This window comes from Gossypium arboreum, chromosome 2 (genome assembly GCF_025698485.1).
Source record: "Gossypium arboreum isolate Shixiya-1 chromosome 2, ASM2569848v2, whole genome shotgun sequence".
Lineage (NCBI taxonomy): Eukaryota > Viridiplantae > Streptophyta > Magnoliopsida > Malvales > Malvaceae > Gossypium > Gossypium arboreum.
In genome coordinates this window covers 83,155,701-83,177,456 of record NC_069071.1, presented here as the reverse complement: position 1 = coordinate 83,177,456, position 21,756 = coordinate 83,155,701, and positions in this window count along the sequence as shown.

Sequence of the window (21,756 nt, the reverse complement as noted above, 5' to 3'; positions counted from 1 at the left end):
GTTTCTAATTGTTTGATTTGTCAGCAAGTTAAAGCTGAGCATCAGGTACTGTATGGTTTATTGCAACCGATTATGATTTTCGAGTGGAAATGGGATAGAGTGACTATGGGTTGTAGTTGATAGATTGACAAAATTGGCTCATTTCATTTTGGTACGAACAAATAGTTCACTTGAAAAGTTAGCTGAGTTGTATATCTCCGAGGTTGTGAGATTACACGGAGTACCTGTTTCCATTGTTTCGGATAGAAATCTGAGATTCACATCGAGGATTTGGAAGAAATTGCAAGATGCACTGGGTACAAAATTACATTTTAGTATCGCATTTCACCCGCAGACGGATGGTCAATTCGAGCGAGTTACTCAGATACTCGAGGATATGTTGAGATGTTGCATTCTTGTGTTTAAAGGTACGTGGGAAAAGTATCTGAATTTGCGTATACTAATAGTTTTCAATCAAGTATTAAAATGGCACCGTGCGAAGTTTTATATGGTCGAAAATGTCGAACACCTTTGTACTGGACTGAACTACTTGAGAATAAGATTCATGGGGTTGATTTGATTAAAAAGACAGAAGAAAAAGTGAAAGTGATCCGCAATAGTTTGAAAGCAACGTCAGATCGGTAGAAATCTTATGCAGACTTGAAATGAAAAGATATTGTGTAACACCCCTAGCAAGTATCCGTCGCCAGACTAGGGTTAAGAGGCATTACCGGACATATCAAACATTTAACATTCATTTCACAATCGTCATAGCATCATAGTCATGCATCAATACAGAGTCCCTTACATAGGTCAACGAGACCTTAAACATGCTTTAGAAAGGGGTCGGGACTAAATCAAACGCATACAAAATTTTTCGAAACTTGAACATTTTTCAAAGTTATACAAGTTACACACCCGTGTCAATAGGCTGTGTGCCTCAGATGGCATTAGACACGCCCATGTGTCTAGGCCGTGGCAAAATAGGGCATACATACTGACATGTCCACACGGCCACAAGACACGCCCAGGTGCCAAGCTGTGTGAAAATCAGGGAGCTATTGACTTAGATCACACGGCCAGTCACACGCCCGTGTGTCTAGCACGTGCTCGAAACTAACATGGCCACATGGCTGAGACACACGCCTGTCTCCTTACCTGTGTGGGCAAAAATAGGCCATTTACAAGGCCATAACGCCACCCCTTTAGGGTCCTCCCTACAAGTACCATTCAAGAATCAAATGCATCATATTTTCAACCAATTCATACACCAAAACATACACCAATCATGCCATCTCACAAACAACCAAATTCACGATTATAACCATACCAAAATCATGCCAAATCATAAGTCAAAATCATACCAAAACATATGTTTCATAACCTTAATTTACTTCATTCAATCTCAAGCCATAAACTTACCAATTCCTCAAATATTCACATATCTAAACTTACCAAAATTTACCATTTCATTTGTTCATTCAAGAATGCATCAAAACATAGCATTTTTGAACTCAAAGTATATACCAAAATTCATTCATAATCACACCCATAACCAAGCCATATCACATGGCTAGATATACACATTACAAAACATATTCACATATTTCTAGCCTATACAGGCCATACTTTAATTTATACATTTTCAAAAGGTACAAAAATAGAGTTCGATAGTGTAGTGATGATCCTTGACGATCCCCGATGTAACGCCCTAATTTTCAGGTTTTCTGTGTTTCTGTGATTTTTAAAATTTGTGTGTGTTCTTGTTGGTTAAAATATATATTTTAGTAGGTTAGTGGGCCTTTGTAATACCCAAACTTAAGTTAAATCCGTGGTAGTCTTCGGAATTTTAATTTTATGAACAGGTGATGCAATTGGCATTTGGGCTTTTAAGAGTAAAGGGGTAAAAGATGACACAAAAAGGAGTATGGTGTAGTGGCAAGATGGCGCCACTTAGGGGACAAGGAAGTGACACCATAGAGGAAGCAAGGGGTCCAAGGTTCAAGTCTTGGCTCTTGCAATATATTTTGGTTTTTCTTTTCAATAAATCTGGAAGCAAGTAGGTGCGCTTTAAAGTTTAATGTGTTGGATTTATGACACAAATGAGTTGATGGCCTAGTGGTGGTGGCGTGAGTTGGCATGTGAGAGGACTTTGGTTTGAATCCCTTGGCATGCAAAGGTTGATTATTTTGCTATGTTGGGACCGCAAGAGTTGGTGTTGGTTTTAAACTCTAGTGATGGAGGGATCCCACACCGGGAAGCTAACATAAGAGTAGATGGAGAGCTGGCTTTAAATAGAGCAAACCATGAGGAGTGTAGGCATACCCTTTTTGGCTGATCTTTTTCGCTTTGTGACGTGCTCGTTTGGGTTGGACGTCAGCTAAGAGTGTTTGGAGCGCGGATTAACTGCAGTCTCTTAACAGGTGTGTATTTCTCATTACTCTAGCAGTAGGACGGCTATTTCGGGCCGCGATAGACTGAAATGGGCCATGTGGTCCTAATGAGTCTATAGGCCCAAGTGGATAAGTTGTAGAATTACTAAAATACCCCTGTAGGGTATTTCTACCGATTTACCCCTAGCGGGTAAAATGACTATTTTGCCCCTCGTGCGTAAATGACTAACTTGTGTGATGATTGGGTTAGTTGACGTGGATTTATGTCTAATGTGTTACTGATCGATTGTAGGATTATCGCATGGGAGATATTGCCATCAATCGTCAACAACCAGGTGTGTAAACGACACCCTCCCTTAGACTAAATCGGTAAAAGCTGAAATACCGAAATGTTGGTATTTTGTGAACTCGCGAGCGTGTGAGCGCTTGTGAGACAGTTGTTAATGAATATGGTGCATTTGGATGATTAGAGTGCAGAGTGTGCATTTTAGTGCACAACGGTATTTTTGGGCTTAATGGGCTGAAAACGGGCCAATGGGCCAACGGGCCAACGGGCCCACTTTGGTAAAAAGACGAGGTAAGTACTTCTGATTACTTGGTAAACATTAGAATGAGCATGAAACCTTAGCAATAGGTAATAATTACTGAAATACCCTTATGCATGTAAAATTACGATTTTACCCCTAGGGTTTTTTTTTTTTAAAAGCATGATGTTTTGTTTCTGTATACGTATGCCATGACATATTATTTCTGTTGCATGGAACATGGGTTTATATTGATGGAGGAAGTGTTCGCGACCTCGTTGCAACTGTGGCCTCGTCACAAATATTCGTTTCGGTGACTTCGTCACAATATCCGCACCTTCTGTTGCAATCTGGTGGTTTCGCCACATATATATATATATATATATATATCTGCTCGTGGCCTAGCCACAATATCTGTATCTGGTGACTTCGTCACAATATCTGACAGCCTCGCTGCAATTTTCGTGGTGTGTAGCGATTGGGTGGGTCGAGTAGTCTCCCACATGGTGTAAGGCCGGCACGGGATGTTATGGATAGCTCGGGTTGGGATTTCGCATTCATGATATATTTTTTCAGATTCGCTATGGGCTTATGGGTTTCATTCGATTTACAGATCGGGCCAAGGCCCAGATAAGTCTGACTCTGAGCTTTGATTTGTTTAGGGCTATGGTTGGGTTATGTTAAACACTGAGTTTACCGAACTCACCCTTTATTTTCATTTCTGCAGGAAATCCCTAACCATAGTGGGCTTGGAGCTGTAAGGGATTCGAAGTGGCCACATCATCTACAAAGTTAGTTTTCCTAAGTTAGTTTATTTTTATTATTTTATATTCTGATTTAATTTTGGGTTTTAAGTTGTAATAAAGCCGCTATTTAAATTTCTTTTTTTGCTATGGTTTTATTTTCTGATTATATTTATACTATGTCGGAACTGCTAGTGTTAGGCTGCGTAGGTTTTCAAAATTAATGAACGTTTTCCAAGATTCGACAAGCACAACAAATGGATAGCCTAAAGATTGATAAACCGGCTTTCATTGAACCGCTGTTTTTACAAAGACCACCCCAATCACTTAAACCAACGAATGCATACTAAGTCGTAAGCCCATGTGACACGTCAGATCTGGCAATAACGTTTGGGCCGGGTTTGGGGTGTTACACCCGAGCTCCTGATAGCTATGATATCTAAAAAACAATGGAAAACACACACAAAGTAAGCTTTCAAAATATTAGTAAGCCATATACAAATAAACTTAACACATAACATCAATCTAGATCAATTCATTCATATAACACAAGGAAAAATATATTCACATAGCCATATATCTCTTATAGTTCATTTGAACATGATTCACACATATATATATATATATATATATATATCATATCTCATTCTCATAACAAACTCATACTTATATCATATGTTCACCAAGGTACATGTACTTACCTTTTTTTCTCAAACTTGGTATGTGACAGCCCAAAATTGACCCTATTCGGGAAGTGGTTTCAAGACTGCTAAACCGAGTCACCGAAATGTTTGAATGTAATATTTATTGTCTAGAATATGTAACTATGAATGTGTGAAAATTTCAAGCTTCGATTTAGTCGATTGCATGTGAATTCAATTAGTAGGACTTGTGTGACACTTTTGAAATGTGATAGGCTAATCTATAAGGACCTAATAGTGCATGTAATCAAAAGGGAGGACTTGCATGTCAAATTCCCCCCTAATTGATAGTGGCCGGCCATGACAAAGGATTATGGGCAAAACATGTCATAGACATGTTATGTTGGTGCATCATGGGAGGAAAAAAAAATAAATTAATGAGTATGGGTAATAAAGAAATGGAAAAGAAAAAAAAAAAAGAAAGGATGTGTGAGTGTTACCCCACATTTTGCCGTGAGTTGAAGAAAAAAGAAAAAAAAAATTGTTGTTCATCCTTTTTCATTTCTTTGAGCCGAAAATTCTAAAGAAGAAGGAAGGAGTTCTTGCTTCATGCTTGGTTTGGAAGAGGATTAGGAGGAGGTTTGGCCATACTTGTGTCTAGATTAAGGTATGTTTGAGGTTGTGCCATGAGATTCATGCATGATTTTAGTTGCTAGCTTGAGTTCTAATTAGCCCATGGTTCAAATCTTTGCTATGTCATGGGAATGATATTCGGCCAAGGTGGATTTTGTGTTAATGCCATTGCATGCTAAATATGGAGCTTGATAATGATACATGTGATGGTGGATTGAGGACTCTTGGATTTTCTTTTTAGCATTTTTGAGTGAGACATTAAGTTCTTTGTTTAACCATGACCAAAATTGAAATGGTATGGTGTTGTGATGTATTCGGCCATGGTATACCCATAAGTATGATTTATGCTTATTGCATGGTAGGTAAGATTTGTGTTTTGGATTTATGTTCATGTTTAGTTATAATCAACTTTGAGATTCGGCTCTTGAACATATATATATATATATGTTTGCACATGACGTATTGGTATGACATATACAATATCTCAAGGTATATACTTACATATGATGGTGTTTCGGTTATGGAGTACATGATGGATGCGAATTGAGTTATAATATGTAATGCATTAGTTAGAAAAAGGTATGCCATTTGTGTGTGGTATTGAGTATATAATTGGCCTCAACATAGACATGCATAATCGGCCACATGAATGAGCACATAGGTTGATGTGTTGTTCGGCCATAGGTAAGCATGTTGAAGGCTTTATCTTGACTTAGAAAATTCGGCTAAGGGGAAATATTAACTAGTATGTTGAATTTGATTCGTGATTTCGTACCCATGTGACTCTAAGGTCTAATGTATATATGGGCTAAGTACCTTGAGCTTCCCTTTGATGTTCGAATGAATTGTATTGAATTGCTTGATGTGATTAAAATGTGCATGACCATTGTGTATTTGAGCTAAAGGGTGGCCATATGACCTTTTAAACTCCTTGTCATATTCGCCATAAGCTAGCATAATGAGACTTTAATAAGTTAAATTTGTGTGAATTAGCTCAAGAGCTTAGAGGACCACAGTTGGATAAGGGAAGGAAAAGTGATCGAATAGTCGTCGAAATCGCTCGACCACATCCGAGGTAAGTCTTGAGTAATGACCCTACTTGAATTATATTGAAATGATTTGTCATATTATGGCGGATAGCCGAATGTGCATAGGGACTACGTTGTAAAGTCAATTGAAATCATGCTCTTTGTGTGTGGCTATTGAGCCGAAATTGGAAAGGTTTGATAAATGTTTTGTGTTTGAGCCTTAGTAACGAAAATGAAATATGGATGTGTCGTGATTATTGATATATGTGTGCATGAGCATTTGAATGATACCCGGGCTAAGCCCCGAAGGTATTTATGCTAGTGATTATATCCGGGCTAAGACCCGAAGGCATTTGTAACACCCCGAACCCGAGACCGTTGCCGGTGTCGGACACAAGGGGTTAACAAGCCAAAACCACTTATGGCACCGACCAATTTGACATTCCCAGGCAAGCTGGAAAACTGCATCGCTGTCGCCTTAAAAAGCATATCTCGAGTTTCACAACTCGGAAACTGATTCCGTAAATTTTACCTGAATTTAGACTCATGTATCCATCCATGGATTTATTTCTAGAATTTTTGGTCCGGCCAATTGGTATAGTTTATTAGTTAAAGTCGCCCATGTTACAGGGGTCGACTACACTGACCTTCGTACGTTACAACTTGAATATCTCTCTGTACAGGGTTTCAATACTGATACCGTTTGTTTCCAATGAAACTAGACTCAAAAAGGAATCTTCACATGTAAGTCATGACTTCTAATTCAATCTGGATAATTTATGGAAAATTTTCAAAGCCGCGATAGGGGACCCACAAACCGTTCCGGCCCTGTCTCACGAGAACTTTAATATCTCTTGGTATACTGATCATATGATCATTTCGTTACTTTCATATGAAAATAGACTCGTCAAGGTTCGATCACATAATTTATTTACTATTTAACACCATTCATACAAATTTTGGTGATTTTTCACATCCACGTCACTACAGCTGGCAGCCTCTGTTTTTAAGGTAGGCTTTACCTATATTGTAGTTCCCATGGACCAACTATAGTCTAGTCATACTTAGGTCCACATGTGATCATATTTAGCCATTCCAATGGCTGATCATGTGACCAACTCTCTCATTCCAAACCATAATCACATCATGAAACCAAATATAATTACAAACCACATATGGTCAAATTCCATACTCCACTTTTATGAACCATTTTCGCATGGCCGTACACATATACATCACAAGTACTTAAAAACAACCGAGGGTGGTCCTATACATGCCATATCCGAACTCAACTAAAGGAGTACCAAAAAGGGCTTTGATAGTGTGGTTGACTTCAACTTCTATGATCCCGAATACGATCACTAACGAGCAAAATCTATAACAGAGAAACAAAGAAACGGAGTAAGCAATTTATGCTTAGTAAGTTTCGAGCCATAATATACACACAACCAAAGCATAGCATTCAAGTAGCTAAACAATAATTCATATGCACAATTTCTCAAAGACATGCTTACTTCACAATCCCAACTCTTATTTTCATACACAAACAACGGCTTAGTTAAGGCCGATAGCTCGTTTATCATTGGAGCGAATATTCAACGCACTTACTCATAGTGTGCAAAGCACACACAAAACATACCTTGTTGGGAATTTCACAAGTGCATTAACTGAAAATTTTCCAGCAGCTTATAAATTTCGAATCACATACCTTCGGAGTTTATCCGGATATAGCTACTAGTTCAAAACACCTTCGGGACATAGCCCGGTTATGGTAACCCGCACAAATGCCTTCGGGACTTAACCCGGATATCACAACTCGCACAATTGCCTTCGGGCTTAGCCCGGATATCATAGCTCGCACAATTGCCTTCGGGCTTAGCCCGGATATCACAATTCACACAATTGCCTTCGGGCTTAGCCCGAATATCACTCGAACATTCATGCACATCTTTGTTTCATTTTCACAACAAAACTTTTATGCACAATTCACTTAACAAAATATCATTTCGGCTCAATGGCCATATACAAGGCGAATTTCGATTGCTTATTACTTCATTCAATCGAATCAAAATCTAAGTTTCGATACTCGAAAACTTACCTCGGATGTTGTCGAACGATTCCGATGGCTATTCGACTACTTTTTCCTTCCCTTTATCGGATTTGGTCCCCCTTTGCTCTTGAGCTTAATTTAACAAATAATTTGATTCAATCATTTGAGTATCGAAAAGAAGAACTCAAGGCACTTAGCCCACATATACTCACTAGACATTAAAGTCACATAAGTACGGAATTCATGAATCGACTTAACACACAAAGCCTTCAACATGCTTACTCATGGCGAACAACTCAACCTCTTAGGCACTCATTCATGGCCGATTATGCATGTTGATGTTGAGGCCAATTACATGTTTAACACCACACATGAATGGCACACATTTTACTAGCTAATGCTTTACATATTGTAGCTCAATACTTATAATATAGCATCAAGCACTCATATGGCCGATTATACTTAGTCATACTTGCACCAAATCAACAATAAATTCCAAGATTTTCACATCATATGTGTACTAGGCCGAATGTACTTGCAATTTCACAACCATTCTTCAACATTTTCTTCTTTAAGCAAACATATTTATCACTTACTTCATAACCAAAACATCATGTGCAAACATATACACATATAGGTGCATGGTCAATCTCAAGGTGTTCATAACCATCTAAAACACAAATTTTTTACCATTCAAGTAACAAGCATAAATCATGCTCATGAATGCACCATGGCCGAATACATCACAACAATACCCTTTCAACTTCGGTCATGGTTAAACAAAGATTTCAATGCCCTACTCAAGAATACTAAAAGAAATTTCAAGAGTAGTCAATCCATCATTACATGCATCATCAACAAGCTTCACATTTAGCATGCAATGGCTTTAACACAATATCAACCTTGGCCAAATACCATTTTCATGGCATAATAAGGATTTGAACCATGGCTAACATGCACATCAAGTTAGCAACCAAAACAAGCATGAACTTCATGACACAACCTCAAACATACCTTAATCTTGATACAAGTATAGCCAAATCTCCTTCTTGTTCTCTTCCAAACCAAGCATGAAGCAAAACTCCTATCTCCTCCCTTAGTATTTTCGGCCAAAAAGAAAGAACAAGGATGAACAATTTTTTCTTGTTCTTCTTTCACTTGCACGGCAATGGGGGGAATGCCACACTCACACACATTTTTTATTTCTCATCCAACATCATTAATTTTTTATCATTTAATACATCATGCATTAACAAAACATGTTTCAACATGTTTTCTTTGCCCATAAACCATGTCATGGCCGCCACTATGCCATCTTTGGGGAATTTGACATGCAAATCCTTAATTTTGCATGCATTTTCAACTAGTCACACACATTTCCCCATCATACTTTCAAAGTTTACTACTAGGTCCTTTCTAGTGAAATTCACCTTTATAACACTAAATCGAACCATCAAAATGTCACACATGAATACACACATATTATAGGCATCAAAATAAATTTTAAATTATTTTTACGCCTCGGTTTTGTGGTCCCGAAACCACATTCCGACTAGGGTCAATTTTGGGCTGTCACAACTCTCCCCACTTCGAAATTTTCGTCCCGAAAATCTTACCGTAAATAGGGTTGGGTATCGCTCTTTCATAGAGTTCTCGGTTTCCCAAGTAGCTTCTTCTATCCCGTGTTTGAGCCATAACACTTTCACTAGCGGAATCCGCTTGTTTCGCAACTCTTTCACTTCACGTGATAGGATACGAACCGGTTCTTTCTCATAAATCATATTGGCTTGAATTTCAACCTCCGATGGACTTACCACGTGCGATGGATCAGATCTATAGCGTCGAAGCATCGAAACATGAAAGACATCGTAAATCTTTTCGAGTTCAGGGGGCAATATCAAACGAGACGCAGCTGAACCGACTCGCTCGGATATCTCATATGGCGCAATGAACCTCAGGCTCAACTTGCCCTTACGGCCAAATTTGAGTATCTTTTTCCAAGGCGAAACCTTGAGAAACACTTTATCTCCCCCCTAATGCTCGATGTCTTTACGCTTCAGACCCGCGTACGACTTCTGACGATCGGAGGCTATCTTCAGACTTTCACGGATTACTTTCACTTTCTGTTCAGCATCTCTAATCAAATCCAACCCGAAAATTTTGCTTTCACCGAGCTCAGTCCAAAACAATGGTGTACGGCATTTACTACCGTACAAAGCCTCGTAGGGTGCCATCTTAATACTTGATTGAAAACTATTGTTGTAAGCGAATTCAATCAAAGGCAAATACTGTTCCCATGAACCACTAAACTCGAGGATGCAACATCTTAACATATCCTCAAGTATCTGAATTATCCGCTCGGATTGACCATCGGTTTGGGGGTGAAAGGCGGTGCTGAAATGCAACTTGGTACCCAAAGCTTCTTGCAACTTCTTCCAAAATCGCGAGGTAAATCTCGGATCTCTATCCGACACGATGGAAGTAGGCACCCCGTGTAATCTCACAATCTAAGAAACGTACAGTTCGGCTAGTTTGTCCATTGAAAAACCCGTACGTACGGGGACAAAGTGAGCCGACTTAGTCAATCTATCTGCAACGACCCAAATCGCATCCTTCTTACTTGCTGACAATGGCAGTCACAATAGACTTTGTATCCCACTTCCACTCGGGTATCGTGATCGGCTGAAGTAATCTCAAGGCACTTGATGTTCCGCTTTCACTTGTTGACATATTAAACATCTCAAACAAAGTCGGAGATGTCTTGTTTCATACCATGCCACCAAAATCGACGTTTCAAATCGTTGTACATCTTCGTACTCCCGGTGGTTCGCCATTCGGCTACAATGGGCTTCGTTCAAGATATCGAAATAAGTTCAATTCTTTGGAACACACAGACGACTCTGAACCTCAAACAATCATCATCATCGATTTGAAACTCCGAGTCCTTGTTCGAACACACTCACCCGTTTTGCGCCCAACTCGTCGTCGACTTTCCGAGCTTCACGAATTTGATGTATCAATAATGGTTTGGCTTTCAATTCAGCTCTCGACACATTGTCGGATCGAACGGACAAGTGCACATTCATCGCTCAGAAGCGAATAATGATTTACGACTTAAGGCATCCTCAACCACATTCGCCTCTCCGGTGATAGTCAATGACCACTCATAATCCTTTAACACCGAAGCCAACGTCTTTGTCGCAGATTTAAGTCTCTTTGAGTCATCAAATATTTGAGACTTTTATGATCCGAATACACATGGCACTTCTCACCAAATAAGTAATGTCGCCATATCTTTAAGGCGAATACGATGGCGACCAATTCGAGACCATGGGTCGGATAATTTTTCTCATGTGGCTTTAATTGCCTTGACGATAGGTCACAACTCGACCTTCTTGTATCAATACGCAACCTAACCCAAGTAGGGAGGCGTCACTATAGATGACAAACTCTTTGCCGATTCGGTTGCACTAGAATTGGGGCTTTAGTCAAATAAGTCTTCGATTGATCGAAACTTTTCGACATTTCTCCGTCCATTCAACTTAACATCCTTTTGGAGTAAGCCGTCATCGGCGTGGCTATCGTTGAGAAACCTTATACAAATCGTCGGTAATAACCGGCAGCCCCAAAAAGCTCGAACCTCGAATATTTCTGAGGCTTCCAATTAAGTATGGCTGAAATTTTGTTCGGTCGACTCGAATACCCGATGCGATATCACATGCCCCAAGAAGCTAACCTCTCTTAACCAGAACTCACACTTGCTGAACTTAGCATATAATTGCTTATCCCGTAGAATTTGCAGCACTACCAAGATGTCATCAATGAACACGACTACAAACCGATCCAAGTATGGTCCGAAGATCCGATTCATTAAATCCATAAATACCGCAGGGGCATTAGTAAGCCCGAATGGCATCACTAGGAACTCGTAGTGACCATATCTCGTTCTGAAGGCAGTCTTGGGTACATCCGAATCTCGAATTCGCAATTGATAATAGCCCGATCTCAAATCTATTTTCGAGAACACTGAGGCTCCCTTCAGTTGATCGAACAAGTCATCGATACGCGGTAACGGGTATTTGTTCTTTATCGTCGCTTTATTAAGCTGACGATAGTCGATGCACAGCCTCATGGTTCCATCCTTCTTTTTCACAAACAACACTGGCGCACCCCAAGGTGAAAAACTCGGGTGAGCAACACCTCTATCCACCAATTCTTGCAACTGAGCTTTCAACTCCTTTAATTCCGTTGGTGCCATACGATACGGAGCTATCGAAATTGGAATGGTACCAGGTACCAATTCGATGCCAAACTTTATTCCCCGAACAGGTGGTAAACCCGACAATTCTTCAGGGAAAACATCCGGGTATTCACAAACCACTGGCACAGATTCGGGTTTCTTTTCTAACTCCTTGTCATCTAGAACATACGCAAGGTATGCTTCACACCCCTTTCTTACGTATTTCTGAGCCAACATTGCTGATATTACAGCTGGCAATCCCTTTAAGTCCGTAGACTCAACCCGAATTAACTCGTTATTCGTGCACCTCAGATCAATAGTCTTACTTTTGCAATTTACAACCGCATCGTGCATGGTCAACCAATCCAAACCAAGAATAACGTCAATTCGTCGAATGGCAAAAGCATCAAGTCCGCCGAAAACAAGAACCTCAAAATACTAGGGACTTTTCTTACACACTTTGTTGACGAGCACGTAATGACCCAAGGGGTTTGACACCAGATTACAAACTCGAGAGACTCAATGGGCAAAGTCTTCTGCATGCTAAGGTTTCGCATATATAAGAATGAGTAGAACCGAGTCAATCAAAGCAATCACATTAGTATCGAAAAGAGTGAGGATACCGTAATAATATCCGGTGAGGCAAAGATCCTCGCGTGCGCGTATGGCATAAGTCCTAGCAGGAGCACGAGCCTCAGATCTGATGGTGGCATCTCTAGATCCTCTCTAACCGCCACTAGCATTGCCCGTGTTTCTAGACGGCCTACCTCGAGTTGTGGTAGCACCCGGTTCCCACTTTGATTTACGCTTTGTCCGATAAGCTCGGGCAATCCTTAATGAAATGATCGACTGATCCGCACTTGTAACAGGAGCGGTCACGGAATCTACAACTCCCAGAATGCCATTTGCCACAATATTGGCACTCCGTTCTGTCTCGACGATCATTGCCAACACTGGCGATCGAAGTGACTCGCGTGCCCATAGGGGGTCGATCGCGGTCTCGTCTAGAAAAGCCCGAAATGTCTCTAGACCGGCCTAAGCCATCTCTAAATTTCTTTGATTGATGTGGGAAGGGCTTCCCAAGACCTCTTACTGAAACTCCCTTGCTCCCACTTCAGCTTTTCTTTTCTCCATATCGAGCTCCTCGGCTTTGCACGCCGCCGACAAGAGCCACAAACTCTCGATTTCCAAAATGCCAACATACGACTTTATATCATCGTTCAGTCCATCTTCAAAGCGTTTACACATCACGACTTCAAGAAATGCACTTCAGCAGCATCTCGCTAAGCCTCGCAAATTTTTGTTCGTAGTCGGTAACCGACATGGAACCTTGCTTAAGATCAAGGAATTCCTTTCGTTTTTGGTCCATAAATCTCTGACTGATATACTTCTTTCGGAACTCGGTTAGAAAGAACTCCCAAGTTACTTGCTCTCTAGGCACAACAAGTCGAGTACTCCACCAATAGTAGGCGGAATCGCGTAGCAAGGAGATAGTACACTTTAAGCATTCATCGGGTGTGCAAGATAGCTCATCGAGCACCCGGATAGTGTTGTCCATCCAAAATCCAGCTTGCTCGGCATCGTCATCATCCGTAGCTTTAAATTCAAGGGCCCCATGTTTTCAATCAGAGACTGGGGCTTACTTGACCTTACTTGGTCGATTCATCGGAGGTATTGTAGGTGCGGGGTTGCATTAGTCGGGAATGGAGGTTGTGGAATAGTTGTGTTAGTTCGAATGTATTGGTTAAACCAATCATTCATCACACTATAAAAGGCTTGCTTAGCCTCATCATTCGGATTGTTGGCAATAGGTTGAGAGTCTGCCGCCTTCCCTTGTGCGGAGCAGCGCCACACTCTCCACATCATCAGCTATTTCTCGGTTGGGATCGGATCCATTGCTATACACAAACACAAAGTCAAATGGTCGAAATCACCACACTATCAATTCATCACTTAATGGCATGTATAGCTAGACCCCAAACATATCACGGTAGTCCTAGAATCGACTAAACCGTAGCTCGATACCAATAAAATTGTAACACCCGAACTCGAGACCGTTTCGAAAGGTCGGACACGAGGGGTTAACAAGCCAAAACCACTTATGGCACCGACCAATTTGACATTCCTGTGCAAGCTGAAAACTGCATCGCTGTCGCCTTAAAAGTATATCTCGAGTTTCACAACTCGGAAACTGATTCCGTAAATTTTACCTGAATTTAGACTCATATATCCATCCATGGATTTATTTCTAGAATTTGTGGTCTGGCCAATTGGTACAGTTTATTAGTTAAAGTCGTCCATGTTACAGGGGTCGACTACACTGACCTTCGCGTGTTACAACTTGAATATCTCTCTGTACAGGGTTTCAATACTGATACCGTTTGTTTCCAATGAAACTAGACTCAAAAAGGAATCTGCACATATAAGGCATGACTTCTAATTCATTCTGGATAATTTATGACAAATTTTTAAATCCGCGACAGGGGACCCACAAACCGTTCCGGCCCTGTCTCACGAGAACTTTAATATCTCTCGGTATACTGATTATATGATTGTTTCGTTACTTTCATATGAAAATAGACTCGTCAAGGTTCGATCACATAATTTATTCACTATTTAACACCATTCCTACAAATTTTGGTGATTTTTCACATCCACGTCACTGCAGCTGGCAGCCTCTGTTTTTAAGGTAGGCTTTACCTATATTGTAGTTCCCATGGACCAACTATAGTCTAGTCATACTTAGGTCCACATGTGATCATATTTAGCCATTCCAATGGCTGATCATGTGACCAACTCTCTCATTCCAAACCATAATCACATCATGAAACCAAATATAATTACAAACCACATATGGTCAAATTCCATACTCCACTTTTACGAACCATTTTCGCATGGCCGTACACATATACATCACAAGTACTTAAAACAACCGAGGGTGGTCCTATACATGCCATATCCGAACTCAACTAAAGGAGTACCAAAAGGGCTTTGATAGTGTGGTTGACTTCAACTTCTATGATCCCGAATCTGATCGCTAACGAGCAAAATCTATAACAGAGAAACAAAGAAACGAGTCGACAATTTATGCTTAGTAAGTTTGAGCCATAATATACACACAACCAAAGCATAGCATTCAAGTAGCTAAACAATAATTCATATGCACAATTTCTCAAAGACATGCTTACTTCACAATCCCAACTCTTATTTTCATACACAAACAACGGCTTAGTTAAGGCCGATAGCTCGTTTATCATTGGAGCGAATATTCAACGCACTTACTCATAGTGTGCAAAGCACACACAAAACATACCTTGTTGGGAATTTCACAAGTGCATTAACTGAAAATTTTCCAGCAGCTTATAAATTTCGAATCACATACCTTCGGAGTTTATCCAGATATAGCTACTGTTCAAAACACCTTCGGACATAGCCCGTTATGGTAACCCGCACAAATGCCTTCGGACTTAACCGGATATCACAACTCGCACAATTGCCTTCGGCTTAGCCCGATATCATAGCTCGCACAATTGCCTTGGGCTTAGCCCGATATCACAATCGCACAATTGCCTTCGGGCTTAGCCCGGATATCACTCGAACATTCATGCACATCTTTGTTTTATTTTCACAACAAAACTTTTATGCACAATTCACTTAACAAAATATCATTTCGCTCAATGGCCATATACAAGGGCGAATTTCGATTGCTTATTACTTCATTCAATCGAATCAAAATCTAAGTTTCGATATCAAAACTTACCTCGGATGTTGTCGAACGATTCCGATGGCTATTCGACTACTTTTTCCTTCCCTTTATCGGATTTGGTCCCCCTTTGCTCTTGAGCTTAATTTAACAAATAATTTGATTCAATCATTTGAGTATCGAAAAGAAGAACTCAAGGCACTTAGCCCACATATACTCACTAGACATTAAAGTCACATAAGTACGAATTCATGAATCGACTTAACACACAAAGCCTTCAACATGCTTACTCATGGCGAACAACTCAACCTCTTAGGCACTCATTCATGGCCGATTATGCATGTTGATGTTGAGGCCAATTACATGTTTAACACCACACATGAATGGCACACATTTTACTAGCTAATGCTTTACATATTGTAGCTCAATACTTATAATATAGCATCAAGCACTCATATGGCCGATTATACTTAGTCATACTTGCACCAAATCAACAATAAATTCCAAGATTTTCACATCATATGTGTACTAGGCCGAATGTACTTGCAATTTCACAACCATTCTTCAACATTTTCTTCTTTAAGCAAACATATTTATCACTTACTTCATAACCAAAACATCATGTGCAAACATATACACATATAGGTGCATGGCGAATCTCAAGGTGTTCATAACCATCTAAAACACAAATTTTTTACCATTCAAGTAACAAGCATAAATCATGCTCATGAATGCACCATGGTCGAATACATCACAACCATACCCTTTCAACTTCGGTCATGGTTAAACAAAGATTTCAATGCCCTACTCAAGAATACTAAAAAGAAATTTCAAGAGTAGTCAATCCATCATTACATGCATCATCAACAAGCTTCACATTTAGCATGCAATGGCTTTAACACAATATCAACCTTGGCCAAATACCATTTTCATGGCATAACAAGGATTTGAACCATGGCTAACATGCACATCAAGTTAGCAACCAAAACAAGCATGAACTTCATGACACAACCTCAAACATACCTTAATCTTGATACAAGTATAGCCAAATCTCCTTCTTGTTCTCTTCCAAACCAAGCATGAAGCAAAACTCCTATCTCCTCCCTTAGTATTTTCGGCCAAAAGGAAAGAACAAGGATGAACAATTTTTTCTTGTTCTTCTTTCACTTGCACGGCAATGGGGGAAATGCCACACTCACACACATTTTTTATTTCTCATCCAACATCATTAATTTTTTATCATTTAATACATCATGCATTAACAAAACATGTTTCAACATGTTTTCTTTGCCCATAAACCATGTCATGGCCGCCACTATGCCATCTTTGGGGAATTTGACATGCAAATCCCTTAATTTTGCATGCATTTTCAACTAGTCATCACACATTTTCCCATCATACTTTCAAAGTTTACTACTAGGTCCTTTCTAGTGAAATTCACCTTTATAACACTAAATCGAACCATCAAAAATGTCACACATGAATACACACATATTATAGGCATCAAAATAAATTTTAAATTATTTTTACGCCTCGGTTTTGTGGTCCCGAAACCACATTCCGACTAGGGTCAATTTTGGGCTGTCACAGCATTTGTGCGAGTTGCTATATCCGGGTTAAGACCCGAAGGCATTTGTGCGAGTTGTTATATCCGGGCTAAGACCCGAAGGCATTTGTGCGAGTTGCTATACCCGGGTTAAGACCCGAAGGCAATTGTGCTTGTGGTTATATCCGGCTAAATTCCGAAGAAACTTGGTTTGAAGGTGAGCGTTTTGTGCTGCAATAAATTCAATTAATACGCTCGAAAAACCCAAACGATAAGGTATGTTTGCATGTGCATCGGAAAAGTCGATTCGTTTGAAATAGTATTCGTTCAATCGACTAACGAACTCTCGGCTCTTAGATAGGTTGATACCTTGTGTGTGTATGTTGATGAAGTGTGAAGTAAGTATGATTATGAGAATTTGTATAAATAAAGTGATTCATTTAGCTATGTGAACGTAATACTTTAGTCGGGTTTATTTCATTACTTGAAACTTACTAAGCATTAAAATGCTTACCCCGTTTACTTTGGCTCTTTGTTTTCTAGATTTTGTTCGTTAGCTAACTGATTCGGGATCATCGAAGTCGAAGTCATCCACACTATCAAAGCCCTTTTGGTACTCTTTTAGTTGAACTCTGGATATGGCATGTATAGGACTATCGTTTGTTGTTTTTCAAGTACGTTTTGTGATGTATGTGTGTACAGCCATGCGAAAATGGCTCGTAGAAGTGGAGTATGGCATTAGACCATTTGTGTTTATGTATATATGTATGGTTTCATGATGTGACTATGGACTGGAATGGAAGTGTTGGGCAAATGATCAGCCATTGGAATGGCTAAATATGATTATATGTGGACCTATGTATGACAAAACTCTAGTTGGTCCATGGAAACCACGAAATAGGTAAAGTTTACCTTGAAAACAGATGCTGATAGCAGCAGTGGTGTGAATTTGAAAAATCACTAAAATTTGTAGGACTGGAATTAAATAGTGAATAAATTATGTAAATGAACCTTGATGAATCAAATTTCATATGGAAGAAACGAAACGGTCATATGAGTTATATGTTAAGAGATATTAAAGTTCTCGTGAAACAGGGCCAGAACGGTTTCTGGATCCCCTGTTCCGAATTTGGAAATTCATTATAAGTTAACCAAAGATAATTAGGAGTCATTCCATATATGTATAGATTTCTCTTTGAGTCTAGTTTCTATAGGAACAAACAGCATCAGTATTGAAGCCCTGTACAGGGAGATATCCAAGTCGTAATGCGCGAAGGTCAGTGTAGTCGATCCTTGTAACAGGGGAGACTTTAACTAATAAACTGTACTAATTGGCCAGACCAAAAATTCTAGAAAAAAATATGTAGATGGACATATGAGTCTAGTTTCAGGAAAAAAATTACGAAACTGATTTTCGAGCTTTGAAACTCAAGATATGATTTTTAAGGCGACAGTGATGCAGTAACCAGCTTGTCTGGAAATTTTTAAATGGACTGTGAAAATAATTAAGTTAAGTCTGTGTGCACCTTGTGTTCGACTCCGGTAACGGACTCGGGTACGGGGTGTTACATGGTATACAATTCAAATGCACCTAGATTGAATACGAATTCACATAGTCATTTATTTTCTAAAAATTTCTGTTGAACCATTCAGAATCAATAAGGATACTCAGATAGCTCGGAACGTCCAAGGCGTGGTCTTACATGTAATCAAATATCGATGCCACTGTCCGGGACAGAGTCTTACATGAAATCAAAGATGATGTCGATGTCCGAGACATGGTCTTACACGTAAATCATAAGTCGATGCCAACATCCCAGACGTGGTCTTACACGAAAACACATATTAGATCCTATGTCATGACATATGTATCCTAACTATTCCTATGGTTCGTACGGGGCTTTTTGAACGTCGATACTTTCTCGATACTTTCTCAAATATCTCATGCTCAACTCTTATAATCATTTATCATTGTTCAATAACATAAACATTAGTAATTCAATTCAAAACACATTTATTGTATATCAACTTACCTTGTACAGATTCGAACGGATGAAATCAACTACTCGACGACTTTCGACTTTCCCCGATCTAATTTTGTTTTCTTTGATTCTTGATCTATATAAATTCAAATTTGAAAATTTCAAATTTGACTTATTCAATCACAAATTAATTCAAATCAATTCATATATACAAATTTAGGGCATTTTACAAATTCGTCCTCACATTTTCACATTTGGACAACTTAGTCCCTAATTCAAAAAATTATAAAATACACCAAATTTCCATACACACTTTCTTAGATGAATATACATGGTGTTCATATAACCACATATGTTTCATTTATTTCACATTTTAGTCCCTTAAAGAACTCATTTTTATAATTTTGTCCAAATTAGTCAAATTCATCAAAAATTCAACAACAAAATATGTCAACCCAATATATATCTTTCATTTTTCATCAACTAACATTTCAAAGCTCACAAAATCAACAATGGCATAATTCAAAATCATCATCAAAATCAGAAACTGAGACATGGGGTTGATAGATTACTAAGCAACGATCACAAAAATGTAGAAATTTTTAAAAACTGAACAAAATCCATGACTTAATCACCAAATCAATGTGTCGAAACCCTAAGAGCTCTTTTCTTTCTTTTTCTTTGACGAATTCGGCTAAGCTAAACATAAATAGCCTTATTTTCATGCTTTGTTTTAATTTAATTAACATAAAAAGCCCTATTATATACATTTAAATTCCACTAACCTTTGTCCATTCATTAATTCAATGGTATAATTGCATCATAAGGACCCCACAATTAAAGAAACATAGAAATTAAGCACTTTATCACATAGAAGGACATTTTCACATTTTACGCGATTAAGTCCTTTTTGCTGATTAAGCACACAAATGGTAAAATTTTCATACAAAATTATCACACATACTAATTCACATATTATAAGCACGAAAATTAATATTTAAATATTTTTTGACTCAAATTTGTGGTCTCAAAACCACTATTTTGACTAGGGTCTAAATCGGGCTGTTACAACTCCTCCCCCTTAGGGATTTTCATCCCCGAAAATCTTACCGTTGAATAGAATCAGATATTGCTGTCTCATAGCATCTTCGGGCTCCCATGTACCCTCTTCAACATAGTGTCAATGCCACATTACTTTTACAAGCAAAATTTTCTTGTTTCGCAATTCTTTAACCTCGCGAGCTAATATACAGATCGGTTCTTCTTCATAGGTCATATCAGGCTGAATCTCAAATTCAGACAGAGGAATCACATTCAAGGGATTAGATCTGTATCATTGAAGCATCGATACATGAAACACATTATGAATCTTTTTTAGCTCTGGTGGCAACAACAATCTATAAGCAACTAGCTTGATACGCTCGGTAATCTCATATGGCTCTATGAACCTCAGAACCAATTTGCCTTTCTACCAAATCGGAGTACTTTTTTCCACGGAGAGACTTTCAAAAACACTTTATCACCAATCTCAAATTCAATATCTTTTCGTTTCAAATCTGCATATGATTTCTGTCAATTAGATGTTGCTTTCAAACTATCTCGGATTGTTTTTACTTTCTGTTTAGTCTCTTTTATCAGATCAACCCTATGAATCTTACTCTCTCTAAGCTCAATAAGGTGCCATTTTTATACTCGATTGAAAACTATTATTATATCCGAATTCAATCAATGGAAAATATTGTTCCCACGTACCTTCAAACTCAATAATGCAACATCTTAACATATCCTCGAGTATCTGAATAATCCACTTGGATTGACCATCCATCTGCAGGTGAAAAGTAGTATTGAAATGCAATTTCGTACCTAATGCCTCTTGTGTTTTCTTCCAAAATCATGAAGTGAATCTAGGATCTTTATCTGACATGATAGACAAAGGCACCCCGTGCAATCTCACAATATCAGAAATGTATAACTCAAATAACTTATCAAGTGAGTAATCAGATCGTACAGGAATAAAAAGAGCTAATTTGGTCAATCGGTCAACCACAACCCAGATGCATCTTTCTTTCTCTGAGATAAGGGCAAACCCGAAACAAAATCCATCATCACTCTATCCTATTTCCACTCGGAAATCATAATCAGTTGTAACAAACTAGATGGCACTTGATGTTCAGCTTTAATTTGCTGACAGATTAAACATTTCGAAACAAAGTCAGATATATCTTTTTTCATTCTAGACCACCAGTAATGTTGTTTCAAATCGTTATACATTTTCGTACTACCTAAACGCACAG